Raw genomic sequence first — 14,574 nt, 5'->3', positions numbered from 1 at the left:
TTGCTTTTTTTTTTTTTTTTTTTTTTTGCTAACTTGGTTTCAGTGCCAGGGGCCCACCAATGCTCACACACCTGGACTGGGCTCCCATAGAGTGGCCTCTAGGTCTAGGAAGGGGATCCATTGCCTAAGATGGTGGTGGTGATGGGGAGGTGAAGAAAGAATGACGTTGAAAATGGAGCCTGATATAATTCAGGAGCAGTCACAGCTCATAAACAAGCCACTTGAGGGCCTGGTTTGCCCAAGCCTTTTAAATGGTGTAAATGATTTAGGATAACACCTGTTGTTGCTCCTGTCTTTATTTAGGAGAAGTAAAGGATTCACACTCCTCCCACAACCCAAGTCAAGTTATGGACTTGGGCATCCTTCTCTCCCCACCCCACCTCCCTCGGACCACTCCCTTCCCAGACCCTCCAGATCAGCTGAGGCATTCCAATGATCTCTCTCCCTGTCTTAGTATTCACGGATTACAGTTGAAGGATTGGTTTGCTCTTCCTGGGTGCCTGCTTTAATTCTCTGCTGTACGAAGTTATGGAGACTCTGCTTTCCCTGTTTTTTGGTTGTATTTTGCTTTTATGACTAAATAGGGTGTCTGGGTGCCTTTCATCTGAAGATCTCCAAGCACTTAACAATAAGTCACCGGGCTCCACAAACATTAAAGTGACATGTCTGTGTCAGGATTTTAGTCAGGATTTGTTTTCCCTCCAAATTAAAGGCCTGAAAGAAAACGTGGTCTCAGCTAGAGCTAAAATTATAACAATTTCCAGGTGTTGGTTGCTTTCAATGTGTTTATGCTAAGAATTTTTCCATTTACTACCACAGGCTTATGTAGTAGGTAGGCCCTCTTTTTATCCATATTTTACATGTGCTACTAACTCCCATTGTTCTAGGAAACAGTTCTATTCATCAAGGGACAAATGTTCGCTGAGCATTTGTGTCTAAGGCACAGGTGATGGGAAACAGGTTCATTCTGATGTGGTTTTGAGATATCAGTGAGGTGAGGTCCAGAGCCAATGACCAAGAAGGAATTCTTGAGGCGTCTTTGGTGCAAAATGGTGGTTTATTAAAGCACGGGAACAGGACCCGTGGGCAGAGAAAGCTGCTACACCGGGGTTGTGAGGGGTGGCTGATTATATACTATGGGGTTGGGGGAGGTAAGGAAAAAGGGAGGTTTCTGAAAGAACTTTCAGATGCTAAAGAAGACTCACAGGATACCAGAGGCCTTGCCATTGTCAAGTTAAGGTTGTTTTCTGGTCTAGTAAGGCATTAATATTAAGATAGTTGGGAATTTCCTGGAGGAACATTACACTTTAATTGTATATACATTCCCTTCTGGAAGCTATTGTTAAGGCTTTTGTAAGAAAACTGAGGGAGACTCAGATCTTGCAAGATTGTGATCTCTACAAGTTAACTATTTCTTTTTCCTTCAGGGCAGCCAGGAGTGCCTGAGGAATGTCACATATATCCCATGGTGGGGGGGGATTGTGGGGTGTCAGCTTCTGCTTTGTCCTCAGCTTGCCTTCTGTTCCCTCAATTCAGCAACTATGTCTGTGAGGTACTGTGCTAGGTATTCAATGAATTTTGTTGAAAGAATGGACATAAAATATAGATCCTTGAAGGATGGATTGGATTTGGACAGTCTGGCAGGAGAAGGTCTGGGAAGGCTGAGTTTATTCCAGGCTGAAGCAAAGATTCAGAGATGAGTCTCTGAATCTGTAATGTTTATGGGAACCTATGAGGTCACATAAGTACAGCATATCAATTTTAGCTTTTTGTTTCAAACCCGGAGTATTGGCAATGACTGCCTGAAATGTGTTGAGAAGGATTCTGAGGAAAGGCTGCTGGGATTAATTAGTAATGTCTATCATGTACCCTAGATGGAGGGGAGCAGTTGTAATAGATTCACATATTGTTTGAAATTATTTACCTTTCTCTTTCCCTGCCCATTGCCATGTGACTTGAAGTATCTCCTGCAGGAGTATATGTGTCTCATTTCATTGACTTTGGACCTGGCCATGGTTGATATTTTGGCCAATGGGATTAATAACAGGACCCCATGGCCTATGATTATTTGAATAACTGGAAAATGGGATCGATTCCCCAACAATTGTATAACTCCACTAGCATCTTGACCAATTCTATGCGGCTGGGATGATGAAATAATTCCCTAAAAGCCAGAGCATATCCCACTCCTTAGGGTTAACTATAGACTTGTGGAGATAATGGATGACCCCACTTTCTTTATGATTGGATTGGATGATGCACCTGGGGATGCCCTTATCGCTTGACAAATCTTCTCCCACTTGCCAGTGATTCCCTGTAATTAGGATATTAATGATTTACCTCAAACAAAAAGGGCTTCTTTTTAAAATTTTTTTATTGTTATGTTAATCACCATACATTACATCATTAGTTTTTGATGTGGTGTTCCATGATTCATTGTTTGTGCATAACACCTAGTGCTCCACGCAGAACGTGCCCTCTTTAATACCCATCACCAGGCTACCCCATTCCCCCACCCACCTCCCCTCTAGAACCCTCAGTTTGTTTTTCAGAGTCCATCATCTCTCATGGTTCGTCTCCCCCTCCGACGTACTCCCCCTCATTCCTCCCCTCCTGCTAACTTTTTTTTTCTTAACATATATTGCACTACTTGTATCAGAAGTACAGATCTGTGATTCAAGTCTTGCACAATTCACAGGGCTCACCATAGCACATACCCTCCCCAATGTCTATCACCCAGCCACCCCATCCCTCCCACCCCCCACCACTCCAGCAACACTCACTTTGTTTCCTGAGATTAAGAATTCCTCATATCAGTGAGGTCATATGATACATGTCTTTCTCTGATTTTTTTCACTCAGCATAACACCCTCCAGTTCCATCCATGTAGGTGCAAATGGCAAGATCTCATTCCTTTTGATGGCTGCATAATATTCCATTGTGTATATATACCACCTCTTCTTTATCCATTCATCTGTCGATGGACATCTTGGCTCTTTCCACAGTTTGGCTATTGTGGACATTGCTGCTATAAACATTGGGGTGCATGTACCCCTTCGGATCCCTACATTTGTATCTTTGAGGTAAATACCCAGTAGTGCAATTGCTGGATCGTATGGTAGCTATATTTTCAACTGTTTGAGGAACCTCCATACTGTTTCCCAGAGTGGATACACCAGCTTGCATTCCCACCAACAGTGTAGGAGGGTTCCCCTTTCTCTGCAACCCCGCCAACATCTGTCGTTTCCTGACTTGTTAATTTTAGCCATTCTGACTGGTGTGAGGTGGTATCTCATTGAGGTTTTGATTTGGATTTCCCTGATGCCGAGCGATGTGGAGCACTTTTTCATGTGTCTGTTGGCCATTTGGATGTCTTCTTTGGAGAAATGTCTGTTCATGTCTTCTGCCCATTTCTTGATTGGATTATTTGTTCTTTGGGTGTTGAGTTTGATAAGTTCTTTATAGATTTTGGATACTAGCCCTTTATCTGATATGTCATTTGCAAATATTTTCTCCCATTCTGTCAGTTGCCTTTTGGTTTTCTTGACTGTTTCTTTTGCTGTGCAAAAGCTTTTTATCTTGATGAAATCCCAATAGTTCATTTTTGCCCTTGCTTCCCTTGCCTTTGGCGATGTTTCTAGGAAGAAGTTGCTGCGGTTGAGGTTGAAGAGGTTGCTACCTGTGTTCTCCTTTAGGATTTTGATGGACTCCTCTCTCACGTTTAGGTCTTTCAACCATTTAGAGTCTATTTTTGTGTGTGGTGTAAGGAAATGGTCCAGTTTCATTCTTCTGCATGTGGCTGTCCAATTTTCCCAACACCATTTGTTGAAGAGACTGTCTTTTTTCCATTGGACGTTCTTTCCTGCTTTGTCAAAGATTAGTTGACCCTACAGTTGAGGATCCATTTCTGGGCTCTCTATTGTGTTCCATTGATCTATGTGTCTGTTTTTGTGCCAGTACCATACTGTCTTGATGATGACAGCTTTGTAATAGAGCTGGAAGTCCGGAATTGTGATGCCGCCAGCTTTGCTTTTCTTTTTCAGTATTCCTCTGGCTATTCGGGGTCTCTTCTGGTTCCATACAAATTTTAGAATTATTTGCGCCATTTCTTTGAAAAAAGTGGATGGTATTTTGATGGGGATTGCATTGAATGTGTAGATTGCTCTAGGTAGCATTGACATCTTCACAATATTTGTTCTTCCAATCCATGAGCATGGAACGTTTTTCCATTTCTTTGTGTCTTCTTCAATTTCTTTCATGAGTATTTTATAGTTTTCTGAGTAGATCCTTTGCCTCTTTGGTTAAATTTATTCCTAGGTATCTTATGGTTTTGGGTGCAATTGTAAATGGGATCGACTCCTTGATTTGTCTTTCTTCTGTCTTGTTGTTGGTGTATAGGAATGCCACTGATTTCTGTGCATTGATTTTATATCCTGCCACTTTACTGAATTCCTGTATGAGTTCTAGCAGTTTTGGGGTGGAGTCTTTTGGGTTTTCCACATACAGTATCATATCATCTGCAAAGAGTGAGAGTTTGACTTCCTCTCTGCCGATTTGGATGCCTTTGATTTCTTTTTGTTGTCTGATTGCTGTGGGTAGGACTTCTAATACTATGTTGAATAGCAGTAGTGAGAGTGGACCTCCCTGCCGCGTTCCTGACCTTAGGGGAAAAGCTCTCAGCTTTTCCCCATTGAGAATGGTATTTGCGGTAGGTTTTTCATAGATGGCTTTTATGATATTGAGGTATGTACCCTCTATCCCTATACTCTGAAGAGTTTTGATCAAGAAAGGATGCTGTACTTTGTCAAATGCTTTTTCTGCATCTATTGAGAGGATCATATGATTCTTGTTCTTTCTTTTGTTAATGTATTGTATCACGTTGATTGATTTGCAGATGTTGAACCAAACTTGCAGCCCAGGGATAAATCCCACTTGGTCATGGTGAATAATCCTTTTAATGTACTGTTGGATCTTATTGGCTAGTATTTTGGTGAGAATTTTTGCATCCATGTTCATCAAGGATATTGGTCTGTAATTCTCCTTTTTGATGGGGTCTTTGTCTGGTTTGGGGATCAAGGTAATGGTGGCCTCATGAAACGAGTGTGGAAGTTTTCCTTCCATTTCTGTTTTTTGGAACAGTTTCAGAATAGGTATTAATTGTTCTTTAAATGTTTGGTAGAATTCCCCTGAGAAGCCATCTGGCCCTGGGCTTTTGTTTGTTGGGAGATTTTTGATGACTGCTTCAATTTCGTTAGTGGTTATAGGTCTGTTCAGGTTTTCTACTTCTTCCTGGTTCAGTTTTGGTAGTTGATACATCTCTACGAATGCATCCATTTCTTCCAGGTTATCTAATTTGCTGACATATGGTTGCTCATAATATGTTCTTATAATTGTTTGTATTTGTTTAGTGTTGGTTGTGATCTCTCCTCTTTCATTCATGATTTTGTTGATTTGGGTCATTTCTCTTTTCTTTTTGATAAGTCTGGCCAGGGGTTTATCAATCTTGTTAATTCTTTCAAAGAACCAGCTCCTAGTTTCCTTGATCTGTTCTACTGTTCTTTTGGTTTCTAGTTCATTGATTTCTGCTCTGATCTTTATTATTTCTCTTCTCCTGCTGGGTTTAGGCTTTATTTGCTGTTTTTTCTCTAGCTCCTTTAGATGTAGGGTTAGGTTGTGTATTTGAGACCTTTCTTGTTTCTTGAGAAAGGCTTGTATTGCTATATACTTTCCTCTCAGGACTGCCTTTGCTGTATCCCAAAGATTTTGAACAGTTGTGTTTTCATTTTCATTGTTTTCCATGAATTTTTTAAATTCTTCTTTAATTTCCTGGTTGACCCATTCATTCTTTAGTAGGATGCTCTTTAGCCTCCATGTATTTGAGTTCTTTCCGACTTTCCTCTTGTGATTGAGTTCTAGTTTCAAAGCATTGTGCTCTGAAAATATGCAGGGAATAATCCCAATCTTTTGGTACTGGTTGAGACCTGATTTGTGACCTAGGATGTGATCAATTCTGGAGAATGTTCCACGGGCACTAGAGAAGAATGCGTATTCCGTTGCTTTGGGATGGAATGTTCTGAATATGTCTGTGAAGTCTGTTTGGTCCAGTGTTTCATTTATTTCCTTTTTGATCTTTTGCTTAGATGATCTGTCCATTTCAGTCAGCCGGGTGTTAATGTCCCCCACTATTATTGTATTTTTGTCAATGTGTTTCTTTGCTTTTGTTAATTGGCTTATATAATTGGCTGCTCCCATGTTAGGGGCATAGATATTTACAATTGTTAGATCTTCTTGTTGGAGAGACCTTTTAAGTAGGATAGAGTGTCCTTCTTCATCTCTTATTACAGTTTTTGTTTTAAAATCTAATTTGTCTGATATAAGGATTGACACCCCAGCTTTCTTTTGGTGTCCATTAGCATGGTAAATGGTTTTCCACCCCCTCACTTTCAATGTGGGGGTGTCTTTGGTTCTAAAATGAGTCTCCTGCAGGCAGCATATGGATGGGTCTTGTTTTTTAATCCAATCTGATAGCCTATGTCTCTTCTTGGGGCATTTAGCCCATTTACGTTCAGGGTAACTATTGAAAGGTATGAATTTAGTGCCATTGTATTGCCTGTAAGGTGACTGTTACTGTATATTGTCTCTGTTCTTTTCTGATCTATGCTGCTTTTAGGGTCTCTCTTTGCTTGGAGGACCCCTTTCAATATTTCTTGTAGGGCTGGTTTTGTGTTTGCAAATTCCTTTAGTTTTTGTTTGTCCTGGAAGCTTTTTCTCTCTCCTTCTATTTTCAATGACAGTCTTGCTGGATATAGTATTCTTGGCTGCATATTTTTCTCGTTTAGTGCTCTGAAGATATCTTGCCAGTCCTTTTTGGCCTGCCAGGTCTCTGAGGATAGGTCTGTTGCCAGTCTAATGTTTCTACCATTGTAGGTTACATATCTCGTCTCCTGAGATGCTTTCAGGATTTTCTCTTTGTCTCTGAGACTCGTATGTTTTACTATTAGATGTCAGGGTGTTGACCTATTTTTACTAATTTTGAGAGGGGTTCTCTGTGTCTCCTGGATTTTGATGCCTGTTTCCTTCCCCACATTAGGGAAGTTCTCTGCTCTTATTTGCTCCAATATACCTTCTGCCCCTCTCTCTCTTTCTTCTTCTTCTGGGATCCCAATTATTCTAATGTTTCGTCTTATTGTATCGCTTATCTCTCAGATTCTGCCCTCGTGGTCCTGTAGTTGTTTGTCTCTCCTTTTCTCAGCCTCTTTATTTTCCATCATCTGGTCTTCTATATCACTGATTCTCTCTTCTGCCTCATTTATCCTAGCAGGTAGTGCCCCCATTTTTGATTGCACCTCATGAATAGCCTTTTTGATTTTGACTTGGTTAGATTTTAGTTATTTCTCCAGAAAGTGTGTCTCTAATAACTTCCACGCTTTTTTCAAGCCCTGCTAGTATCTTTATTTTTTTTATTTTTATTTTTTTTTAAAGATTTTTTTTATTTATTTGACAGAGAGAGAATGAGAGATAGAGAGCACAAGAGGGAAGAGGGTCAGAGGGAGAAGCAGACTCCCTGCTGAGCAGGGACCCCGATGTGGGACTCGATCCCGGGACTCCAGGATCATGACCTGAGCCGAAGGCAGTCGCTTAACCAACTGAGCCACCCAGGTGCCCCCCTGCTAGTATCTTTAAAGTCATGATTCTGAACTCTAGGTCTGACATCGTACTGATGTCTGTATTGAGTAGGTCCCTGGCAGACGGTACTACCTCCTGTTCTTTTTCCTGAGGTGACTTTTTTCATCTTGTCATTTTGTCCAGAGGAGAATAGATGAATGAGAGAACAAAATGCTAATAGGTTAACAACGTCCCCAGACTCTATACAAATCAGAAAAGACCTGAAACCAGGGGGAAAGAAAGAAAAAAGAAAGAGAAAAAAAAGAAATAGATAAAAACAAACAAAAACAGAACAAAACAAAAAAAAAAACAGAATATGATCAAATATAATCAGGCTAGTGCATAGATCAGTGCCACACACTAGATTTTGGACATATTTTGGTCTGTCAGAAGAAAGTGCCTCCTAAAATTTTAAAGGAAGACTCTTATTTGTACAAAATAAGGGTTGATACAATGAAGGGATGGAAGATGACTGTAAAGATGAAAATTATAAAAGATTTTATAAAAGGAAATGATATGATAAGAAGTTGTCTGAAAAAAGAAAGAAGTTTTTTAAAAAAAAAGAAAAAGAAGGGAGAGAATGTTATCAGGCAGGAGACTAGAACAAAGCCATACATTAGTGATTTAGGGTATATTTTGATCTGTTAGAAGAAACTGTATCTCAAAATTTTAAAGAGAGAACAACTTATATATATATGCCAAAAATAAGGGTAACTACTATGAAGGGATAAAATATGACTCTAAAAATGAAAAATAAAAAATGTTTTCTTAAAAAAGGGATTGATAAGATGTTGGTTGAAAAGGGAGAAAGAAAAATTAAAAAAAAAACTGTTAAAAAAATTTACTTTGAAAAACTAATGAATCATGGTATAAAAGCCATGAATTCTATGTGCAGCATTCCCCTAGCGCTGGAGTTCTCCCATTCTCCTTGATCGGTAAACTTGGTCTTGACTTGCTGGTTGTTCTTGCTCATCTTCTGGGGGAAGGGCCTGTTGCCGTGGTTCCCAAATGTCTTTGCTGGAGGCGGAATTGCCCCGCTCTTGGTCCGGGCTAAGCAAGCTGCTCGGGTTTGCTCTCAGGAGCTTTTGTTCCCTGCAAGCTCTCGGTACAGCTTTGGAGGACCAGGGTGAAAATGGTGGCCTCCCACTCTCCGCCTGGAGGAGCTGAGAACTCAGGGCCCTGCTCCTCAGTGCGCCCCCAGAGAAAAGCAATCACTCCCGTCTCCCCAGTTTCTGGCTGCACTCCGTGCTCACCCAGCCTGTGACCGAGCGTTTCTATCAGTGTGGAGTCTCCAAACCCAGCAGATCCCTGTAGTGCGCTCCTGCGCCGCTGCTCCTGGGGGAAGAAGGGGCGTCTCCCTGGCTCTGCTGCTTGTTGGGTCCCTGCTGGAGGAGCAGTGGCCCGACTGGGCCGCGGATCACAGTTTATGGCAACCCCGAGCTGAGAGCCTGCGCCTCGGCTCCGTCTCTGCTGCTGGCTTCCCCGCTCCAATACCTGGGAACTCTGCCGCACTGAGGCACTCCCGGTGTTTCTGTGACCCCGAGGGTCCTGAGACCACACTGTCCCGCGAGGGTTCCACCCCCCGCTTGGCCACTGGAGCGACGTCCCTCAGCGGAGCCAACTTCTAAAAGGTCCGATTTTGTGCTCCGCGGCTCTATCACTTGCCAGAAGTGGCTGACGGAGGCCCCCTCCCCTGCCGTCTATCCTCCCGTATATCGCCTCGGATTCACTTCTCCGCATGTCCTACCTTCCAGAAAGTGGTTGCTTTTCTGTTCAGAGAGTTGTTGCTACTCTCTTCTTCGATCTCCTATTGAGTTTGTATGTGTTCAGAATGGTTTGATCCCTATTCAGCTGAATTCCTGAGACCAGACGAAATCCAGGTCTCCTACTCCTCCGCCATCTTGCTCCGCCAACCACAAAAAGGGCTTCTTAATGGTTTTGTCTCATACTCATATTTATCCTAGAAGCCATCTCTATGGATGTACAATTGCAAACAAAGCCTTTAGCTAAGCATACAACAGTGCTCCTGGTAAAAGGAGCCTCCAAGCTCACTTCGGGACATTCCCTGATTGGAATGACTTCCACACCAGGTTCAGAATGTCTTAGAGACAAAGACCGCCAATAGGTGATGGGAGGCCGACTTATTAAACACAAGCAATGCTTATAGATATGCCTGAAATAATACTAGAAACCTATCAGACTTTAAGCACAGCTACGCTTATGCCTGGACCTGACCATTGTACTTCTATAGAGCATAATTGTTCAGAGGTTATTGAGTTGACCAGCTTTAAGATGCCCCTGTTAAAATTGTGAATGACAGCTGGTTTACTGATGACAATAGTTTCATGGAAAAAGGAGTAAGAAAAGCTGGGTATGCTATAGTCAGTCTAACTCAGACTATTGAGGCCAGAGCTCTGTCAGGAAACACGTCTGCCCCCAAAGCAGAATTAATAGCACCCACCTGTGCTTTGCTATTGACAAAAGCCTTAAAAATATTTATAATGACTTCAAATATATCCTTCTAGTCTTACATGCGCTTGGAGTAATTTCTTTAAGGAAAAGGGAATTATTATCAGGCCATAACTCCCCAATCAAATTTGTGGTTCTATGAGAACCACAAATCAAAAACCACTAATAGATACGCAAAGAATAAAGAGAAAGGAATCCAAGAATATCACGAAAGAAAGCCAACAAGCAGGAGAGGAAAAGATCAAAGAAAATCTATTGAAACAACCACAAAACAAGTAACAAAATGGCAATCGATACGGAGATCTATCAATATTTACTCTGAATGTAAATGGACGAAAGGCTCCAATGAAATGACATAGGGTGACAAGAGACCCATCTGTATGCTACCTAGAAGAGACTCAATTCAGACGAAAAAACACTGCAGATTCAAAGTGAGGGGATGGAGAAATATTTATCATGAAAATGGAAGTCAAAAGGAAGCTGGGTAGTAATACTTAAATCAGACAAAACAGACTTTAAAACAAAGATTGTAACAAGAGACAAAGAAAGACACTGTATAATAAAGGGGACAGTCCAACAAGAGGATATAACAATTGTAAATATTTTTGCACTCAGATCCATAAATCAGTTAATAAAATCATAAAGGAAATAACTGATAGTAATACAATAATAGTAGGGGACTTTAACACCCCACATACATCGATGGATGGATAATCCAAGCACAACATCAACAAGGAAACAGTGGCTTTGAACGACACACTGAAGCACATGGATTTAACAGACATTCAGAACATTCCATCCTAAAACAGCAAGAATACCACCTTCTTTTCAAGTGCACAGGGAACATTCTCCAGAAGAGATCACATATTAGGCCACAAAACACGTCTCAACAAATTCAAAAAAATCGAAGTCAGACCATGCATCTTTTCTGACCACAATGTTATGAAACTAAAAACTAACCACAAGAAAAAGTCTGGAAAGAGCACAGATACATGGAGGTCAAATTACACGCTACTAAACAATGAATGGGTCAACCAAAGAAATGAAAGAAGAAATAAAAAATTTCATAGAAACGAGTGAAAATCAAAACACAATGGTCCAAAATCTTTGGGATGCAGCAAAAGTGGTTCTAAGAGGCAAGGTTATAGCAATACAGGCCTGCCCCAAGGAACAAGAAAAAAATCTCAAATAAACAATCTAACTTTTACCTAAAGGAGCTAGAAAAATAAGACCAAACAACATTCAAACCAGCAAAAGGAAGGAAATAATAAAAATTAGAATAGAAATAAATGATATAGAAACTAAAAAAACAAAAGAACAGGTCAATGAAAGCAGCAGCTGATTCTTTGAAAAGATCAACAAAATTGATAAAACTCTAGCCAGACTCATCAAAAAAAAAAAAAGAAAGAAAGAAAAGAAGAGAGAGAGAGAACCCAAATAAACAAAATCACTAATGAAAGAGGAGAAATTACAACCAACACCACAGAAATACAAATATTTTTAACAGAGTATTATGAGAACCTAAATGCCAACAAATTCAACAATCTAGAAGAAATAAATTCCTAGAAACATATAAATTATCAAAAGTAAAACAAGAAGAAATAGTTAATTTGAACAGACCAATTACCAGCAGTGAAATTGAATCAATAATCAAAAAACTCCCAAAAAACAAAAGTCCAGGACCAGACAGCCTCACAGGCAAATTCTACTGAACATGTAAAAAAGAGTTAATACCTATTCCTCTCAAATATTTCAAAAAAATAGAAAGGAAAGGAAAACTTCCAAATTCATTCTGATGAGGCCAATATCACCCTGATACCAAAACCAGACAAAGACACTACAAAAAAGAGAACACAGGCCAATATCTCTCATGCAGAAATCCTCAACAAAATATTAGCAAACTAAATCCAACAGTATGTTAATAAAATATCATACACCACAATCGAGTGGGATTTATTCCCAGGATGCAAGGGTGGTTCAACAGTCCCCAAACAATCAACATGATATGTCACATCCTGAGAGAAAGGATAAAAACCATATGATCATTTCAAGAGATGCAGAAAACCCATTCAACAAAGTACAACATCCATGCATGATAAAAACTCTGTTAAGTAGGGCTACAGGGAATATACCTCAACATAATAAAGAACTTATATGAAAAATCCACAGTCAACATCATAATCAACGGTGAAACAACAGAACTACCCTTTGATCCAGTAATTGTACTACTGGGTATTTCCCTGAAAACACAAAAACACTAATTCAAAAGGATACATGCATTCCTATGTTTACTGCAGCATTATTTACAATAGCCAAAATACGGAAGCAGTCCAATGTCCATCAACAGATGAATGGATAAAGAAGTGGTATGAGTGTACACACACACAAACGCGCGCACACACACACACACACACACACAATGGAATATTATTCAGTTATAAAAAGTAATGAAATCTTGCCATTTGCAACGGCATGGATGGAGCTAGAGAGTATAATGTTAAGCAAAGCAAAATAAGTCAGTCAGAGAAAGACAAATACCATATGATTTCACTCACAGGTAGAATTTTAGAAACAAAACAAACCAGCAAGGGAAAAAAAAAGAGAGGAAAGAGAGAGAGAGACAAACCAAGAAAGAGAGTCTTAACTATGAGAATAAACTGGTGGTTACCAGTGGGGAGGTGGGTGGTGGGTGAAAGAGGTGATGGGGATTAAAGAGTACACTTATCATGGTGGAAAAATAAAATAAAATAAAGAAAAAGAGGAGGGAAAAGAAACAGGTTATTTCTATCTTATATAAACTTTTGCAGAGAATAGAAAGAGAAAATTACCCTTATAAGGCTTGTTAACCAACTTGGACCATAAAAGAAAATTAGAGGCCAATCTCACCTCAACATGAATGCAGTATTGCTATATAAAAGTTAGCAGATGGAACCCGCATTATATTCTGACATTTAGGGTTTTCAAGCATTTTTTTCCCAAGATTAAAAAACAATACTACCATTCGCCGCATACATAGATGAAGGAGAGACTCCATAGGTTCTTCCCAATAGATTAACTCACATGATTTGATAAAAATTTAACTCCATCATGAAAAAGCAACTTTGTAGCAAACTTTCCTTACCTTCATAAAGGTAGAAAACTAAAACAAACAAAAAATCCCACTCAGTGGTGAAAATATTTCTAATAATAATAGTCCTTACTGAATTTCATGTTTTAAATAATTTCACGTGTATTCAATAATTTAATCCTAAGAACCCCAATAGCAAGGTATTATCTTCTCCATTTGACAAGTGGAAAATGTGACAGAGAGAGGTTAAGTAACTTGCCCAAAATCACACAGGTAGTAAGAGGTAGAGCTGGGATGTGAACCCAGGCACATTAGCCTCAAAGTCCGTCCATACTTTTAACCAGGATGCCGTAATTTCTTGAAAAATATCCATAACCGCTTAATTTCCACTGGCCCTGTAGACCATGTACTCCTGGGTTGATTGTGGATTCTGTCTAGTCCTGTTTGAGCAGAATTTATGTGGGCCCTAGAACTTGTCTTAGGGTCACTTTCCGTTGAGGTCCCCATATCCATTTCAGCGGTAGAGTCACCCTCAGTAGACTCCTGAACAGAAGCTGTTATTCATGCTCCTGAAGTCTATGCCCCTTGGGGTCTAGCAAGGATCAATAATACTTCTGCCATGTTCTCTCCCCACCAAAACCAATCTTTTTCAGCTTTTGGATTTTTCTCTACTCTTAAGAACTTACTTCACTTCAGTGGGAGGCAGAAGATCTTCCCTTTCTCACACTGCTTTCTGTGGTGGAGATCCAGGACATAGACTACCCGCTCCTCTGGGCTGCATTTGCTCTACTCTTTTTAAGAAGGTTCCCTTAGTTTTAGAAATGTTATCCTGCCCCTCAGAGTGATCCCTTTCCTTCTCAAAAAGCCTGTAAGCAGCCCTGTTTGGTGGCACTGAGTGCTCTCCCTTTACTATTTCCCCTTGATTTAAGGCTCAGACATTTGGTTTGCTAACATAGTCTTCTAGTTTTGTTTTGGAAAGGCTCCCATAAGACAGAAGTATAAAGCCAAGGAGTTACTGAATGATCCAATTACCCACTGCTTACCGAATCTTGCCCACCTTCACCTCCATTGGATAAATTCATACTCTCCCAGTGGACTTCAAGTCCAGGGTCAATCACTTTCGTCGCCCCTGGTTCCTTGTAGCATTTCTCCTCTTACCTGTGCTTCTCTTTTGAGAAGATTTAACTCTAGAAATTCTTGGTCCCCTAGGGCTCAGGCGATACGAAAATCTTTCCCTAAATAACTTCATCACTTTGAGACCGACCTAATAATATGCGAAAGAGTCTAATCTAATTGTCCACGTTCTAGACTTAAAATCTACTCAGATTTTTTGTAACCACTGTGACTAGCTCTCCCATTCTTCAAGGGAACAT

Source organism: Eumetopias jubatus, unplaced genomic scaffold (genome assembly GCF_037043125.1).
Source record: "Eumetopias jubatus isolate StellerSeaLion01/CBP00866 unplaced genomic scaffold, mEumJub1_p1.0 scaffold_8, whole genome shotgun sequence".
NCBI classification, from domain to species: domain Eukaryota; kingdom Metazoa; phylum Chordata; class Mammalia; order Carnivora; family Otariidae; genus Eumetopias; species Eumetopias jubatus.
The sequence above is the reverse complement of the archived record's forward strand: the minus strand, read 5'-3'. Positions refer to the sequence as shown.